This window comes from Euprymna scolopes, chromosome 46 (assembly GCF_053919585.1).
Source record: "Euprymna scolopes isolate OS-2025 chromosome 46, ASM5391958v1, whole genome shotgun sequence".
NCBI lineage: Eukaryota > Metazoa > Mollusca > Cephalopoda > Sepiida > Sepiolidae > Euprymna > Euprymna scolopes.
The window spans coordinates 200,688,065-200,694,269 of NC_136527.1; the positions used below are offsets into that span (position 1 = coordinate 200,688,065).

At 29.6% G+C, this 6,205-nt stretch overlaps 1 long non-coding RNA gene across 1 annotated transcript; it reads right to left on the minus strand.

Moving 5' to 3' along the window:
• Window positions 1-759: 759 nt before the first annotated feature.
• Window positions 760-4,787, minus strand: LOC145270067 (uncharacterized). Its single transcript, XR_013865305.1, has 2 exons — window positions 4,511-4,787; window positions 760-1,544 (listed from the first exon to the last, which is right to left on the minus strand). It is a non-coding gene; the product is annotated as an uncharacterized LOC145270067 (long non-coding RNA).
• Between the last annotated feature and the right edge of the window lie 1,418 nt (window positions 4,788-6,205).

Sequence of the window (6,205 nt, forward strand, 5' to 3'; positions counted from 1 at the left end):
GAATTGTGTAGTCATTAAAAATTTGTATGACTAAATTTACTTTTTGTTTTTCTAGATTTGTAGGTGAAAGAGCCTTTGTAGTTAATTTGTAGCAATATTTTAAGAGTGATTGTGCTTCAAATTTTTGAATGTCTTGCAAAGTTGTAAATGGGGCTTCTAAAATATCATTTGTTTGATTACTTTCATTAAAGCTAGGAAATATCATGCATTTGTTGGCATCTTTTTGACCGAGCCAGTCATTTCTTATAGACTTTAAAATGTGCACAGAATCAAATATAAAGAAAAGAGGCCGAGACTTCAAAACTGGATTTGCATATACTATTGACAGTCTTGGTGGATAAGTGAATAATGACATGGCTTTCTTATTAATAGCATTGGTATCTGTTATAACAGATATTACTTTAAACCCAATCTAATCCAATTATAATTTCTTTTAGAATTTCAAATAACGATTGTGCTTTTAGGCATTTAGTAGGCATAATATGCACAACGTCTTTATATTTTAAACAGATACTGCTCACCATGAAAGCAAAAGCACTTGTTGCAGCCTCACAAGTATTATATGCTGATCCAACAATATTCCCTCCTTTAAAGTCAAAGTATGACTTTAAATGAATTTCATCAACAAGTAACGATACTGTCTCATCTTGTTGTGATAACAATTTAAATTTATTCTTAATGTACATGCAGAATTTGTCATGTTGCTCAACTACAGGATCCATGTATTTTGATAAAGTTAACCTCCTGATTGTAGAAGGACAGGGTAAGATGAGTTTATTGCTGTCTCTTAAAAGTTTGTATCCTTTTGGAGAGCAATTATAAAATAGTGAACAAAATATCAACATTTCTGCAGAATAATCAAACCTATTCTGTGTCAGCAGTTGTAACTGCTCACATATAAATTTTAATACTTCACAATATTTTTCAGTTTGATCTATGAGCAATGTTAAAAAAGATATTATCAGAGTCAATGAGGTAAATACATTTGGAAGGTTGGTTCTGTGTTCCTCTATATCCAGTATTTTTAATGTTTTTGAGGATATTTTCTAAGGTGATGATGTCACTTACATGAGTAGGAATTTTATCTTGCCCTATCATATGCATTTCCACATCATTACAGAAAACCTGTATTTAACAATCATGCTCAATCACTATAGAAAGACTTATTTTGGGATTGGGTGATTTCGTGATGTGACATATCATGAGTGTTTAGTCATGTTTAACTACAGTCCAATACATCTGGTCCAGAAATGTAATTTTTCCTTCTAATTCTTCAAGGCTTTCAAACTTAATATTCTTTTTATATGCCACATCGTCGGCAATGCTTTCAGCCAAAGCATGTTTTACGGCCTCATTTTCTAGCCGCATTCTTTTGGCATTGGCAGACTCTCTGTTAGATGCTGACGGTTGGGTTACACATACTTGTGTAATTGCATCTTTCCGCAAGGGTGGATTAATTTTGCAGTAAGAGTCACTCCAGTTTTGGGGTCGTAACATGAGGTTTCATGCATTATATCACATTGAAGGAAATGCAGTTCACATACCTAAAAAAATAATAAATAAGTGATAAGTTATACAGTAAATGAGTATAGCATTAAATTAGGTAAAATAATAAATTTAAAACACTGATGGGAATGTAAAAAATGTTTAGTCATAGAACTTAAAATTTCAAGATTAACAATTAATAACCTCTATTTTAAAAAAATTCTTAGACAGTTATATTATTTTATGTACTCATGCACAGAAGGTACCGTTCTGAAATAACGTTATTATTTAGAAATATATTCTTAACATGAAGAAGTAGAATGTGTTTTGTAACTATTTTATACTTTCACCTAACAATGCAATAAACGAAGGTACCATAAAACGTGGACTTCAAAATACCATTTTAAGAATAGCATGGTGTCTTCTCTGAATAACCAGTTTAATATAGATGTAAAAATATTATATATATATATATATATATATATATATATATATATATATATATAATAAAAAGAAATCTAAATTTAGGTTTAGTACAGCAATAAAGTTTGATTTGGTTACAATTGTATAGAACACTTGTTTAAAAGAATTTCATACGCTAAAAACGTATACAATCATTCCTAAATTTTAAAGAGTATGGTGAAAAATATATCAAAGGAATAATTCAATACGGTCGAGTTTTAAAATATTTTCTTACTACATTTCATTGTTTTGGTTTATATATAATTTGGTTTATATTAGGCATCGCCAAAACTAGGGGGCAGGTAAGTACTTTTTGACGGACCGTCTTTTTAAAAATCTACCAAAAATCAGGTAATTATTCAATCAATACGAAATTTTCAGCGATTATTAGGAGAAGAATGAACTTTATAACTGTACTTATTTTTCATAAACGATATTTATATATATATATTTTTTGCTTACAACCCCCCCTTGTTTTGAGGGGTACCAAATATGCTTAAAATAATCATCTGAAACTAAACAAAACATATTCCGTTGTTGTAAGGAACAGGATTATAGATTAAAAAAACACACTTGTTTACATACCTTATTTTGACGTCTGAATATCAGAACTTTGATTGTGTTTAATTATTCCGCTTTTGAGTTTTGGAGTGTGAAATTCGGTGAATATGTTAAGTAAAATAATTAATTTAAGCTAAGCAAAAATTTTTTTTTTTTAGTATTTATACGAAAAAAGCCATTTTAAAATCTTTGATAAATAAATTAATAATTTTTTTAGTGAGCCGAATAATGCATGACCATTATTAAACAGGGAATTCTTTGAAGAATCGATACAAAAAAAAATCGATAAATATTGTGCCCTTTGTGTTAAAATATCAGTTTTTCGATCCCATTTGATAACGTTTGCTGCCTTTAGACTACGGTGGACCATACGCGCTGAAATAATTTTGTTGGATCTCCGTGACTGCCAAAACCGGTGCAAGCATGACTCAGTACAATTTATGTTGGTCAACACTCACATAGAAACGAGACGTTTCTCTTTTCATTGCGAGACAAAATTATGGATGGTAAGTAAAAATTTATTATTATTTTTATTAATACACGTGTTTATTTTTATTTTACCGAAACTATAGCGGACATTTGTTCGTTCTTCTGCCATAAACGAAACTTTACAGTGAAAAATTAATTTTAAACTAGAAACAGAACTTTTTTATATACTGCGAAAAATACGCACCGTAAAAAAATGGTTAAACCTTCTTCATTGAATTATTAGGGTTGCTTATGTAGTTTAATTTTTATTCTGCTTTAACCCCCCCCCCCCCATTTTGGGGAGCCTGACTCCCCCACACACACATACACATTAAAAACCAAACTCATAAAAATGGTCACCCATCTGTACTGGCCAGCTTCGGGGTTGCTTATGTAGTCAAAAAACCCTACAGTTCTTCCTCATTCGATGAAGGAGAAATCTTTCTAGACTGGGTCAATTTTAATTTTTATTCGGCTTTACCCCCCCCCCCCCCCATTTTTGGGAGCCTAACCCCCACACATACACATTAAAAAACAAACTCATCAAAATGGTCACCCATCTGGTGCTGGCAAGCCTCAGCGTTAATACATTGAAATTTCCCTCACTGAAAAATAAGTTTTTTTTGTGCAAGTTTGGTCTTCCGTAGTTTGCTTTTTATCAACAACAAACATAAAGAGGAACGTAACACTATCGAATCTATGCGAAGTAATTGGTTCCCTATATGAATAAGTGGAATTATTTGAAATCCAGGTACTTATATTATAATATTTTTGCATATTTTCATAGAAAATCACCCTAAATATTAGTTAGACTAAAAATAAACAACTTAATTCTTTCAAAAACCTTTTTTAAAAAATATTTATATACGCTTTTTGTGCAAGACAAAAAATGTCAATTGTTAACTTTTGGGGAAATTTTAACATTTAAAATTTAATTAAAAATAGTAGAAAAAGTTTTACATTATTCAGCTTTCTATATGATAAAATTCAGGATTTTATCTTTCTAGAAAAAAAAAGTTACTCAGAAATCATGGTTTTTAATAAATGTAATTTCGTTTTAAAAAAACAACAACAACTTGATTTTTCGGCCATTTTTTTGCGGTGCCTAGTTTATATATAATTATACTTATTAATTAAATTTGTGTATACAGAATTGTTTTTATTAATTTATGTAATTGATACAGAAAAATTTTAGAATTGTACAGTACGTAAATTATAGAATTCGATTAAGCAAATGTTAAAAAAACATATTATTAAAAATGCACTAATTCCACGTGCACCAAGTTTATTAATTTTTGTTTATATGTAATTATTTCTATTAATTTTACTCATTAATAGAAAAAATCTATAGAATTAATTAATAGAAATAATTATATATAAAACATTAATTATTAGAAATAATTATATATTAAAAACTTCTCAATTTTTTTTTCATAGAATTACTTTTTTTTTTTAATTAAACAAATGAAAAAAAAAAACCGAAAGATAAATATTTTTGTTTTTTTCATTTATGAAAAAAGTAAACAACACTTACCCGCTTGATTTTGTAGGCTCGAAATGTTCTCGCTTGATAGCATTTGTCCATTCATCACGTAAATCCTTATCGTCAGGGAATTTAAATACACTCACTTTGGGTCCATCTGCGTAATTACCTTTGCATAGTGGTCCACAACAACAACTAGGCATTTTAAAAGAAAAGCAAACAAATTGGCACGTGTTTATTAGAGCGAGGAATAAAACAAAATGGCCGTTCGATACGACCCAGTTCCCAAACGTGACTTCAACGTGAACTTCCCATGTGACCGGCCTTAATGTTAATAATATATCTCGGCGGCCTTGGTTCAGTCCAGGAAGGGTCTGTAGATTTAAATGAAATACGAGAAGTTTATTAACGTATTTACAGTGAGACAATGTGTAATATTTATCGTGTTCAATCCAGGGAGGGTCTCTCTTCTCGTATATCCGGTGACCAATGTTTGCAATTAAAGGGACATAACTCCCAGAAGAGTTACCTTCCCCTGAAACAATATATAAGGTAAATAAAAAAGCGTTTGAAAAAATTACACGGCGAGCAGTAGATTGTAAATATTGATTTGTGTCCTTTCCTATTCTCTACCATATTCACACCCGGGAGCCGGTGCAATGCATCATTTTACAACATTAAACTACTTCTCTATCAAAGAAGGTATAATGCATGGGAGGAGGACACAACCCATGACAAATAAAGCCTCTCTTGAACTAGCTACAAGGATGATAACGCAAAACATGTATGAAATGAACAAACAAATTAAAACAGGTACTACACTTTCATCGTTGTTCGTTTAATGCTGATTTTATGTTAAACAGGCAGACTAATAAGCAGGTTTAAGTCTGGAATAATGAGTGAAGGTCATCGTAAGTTTAACCGAATCAAGTTTGATAACAATAAGTTGCAAATCACATTACGTAATTATGACGTCATAGTTTAATTTCTTGGACCAAATCTATTTTTGTCATTTGACTGACTTCACTGTTTGTACAATTCCTTCCTCTTATTGGATTTATTTATGTGAAATATTTAGTTTTACAATTTTTAATATGAACATTATTTGGATTATTATTCGGAATACTGTTCTCATTTTGGACGTTAACAGTAATTCGACTAATCCAAATAATAATGAAATGTTTTATCTAAAAAAATGAACCTGATTTTTAAAGCTTCATAATTTTTTTTTAATGAATACGAAATAAAAAGTTACAATAGAAATACCCTAAAAGGTTTAAGAATTGACAAATATAATTTAAACTTTATAGGAAAACAATTCGGACATTTTTACACGAGGAACAAAATAATGATTTCACCGTGTTATTACGATGACCTTAATTTCTTTGTTCTTAAACAGTTGATTTTTTCCTTTAAGTAATTTCATGTTTAAATCGTGTTTTTCAACTTTTAATTTTGATTCTTTTATATTTTTAATTTATTTTATTTCCTTATGAATTGGACACACAGAACAAAAGTTGTATCAATTTACTAAAGAAATCAGAACAAACAAATTTTCTGTTTTGAACACAAAAGATAAGACGACGGCACTGTTCTCGTATCTAATTTCCTGAATGAAAGGTAAGTTTCTTTTTTTTAATGTTTAAAAATATAATTTAACAACTTACAAATAATTTTAAATATTGAAATAAGTTTATTTTTTATTGCAATCCAATATGAATGGTAAGTTATTTTTACGCTTTTAAA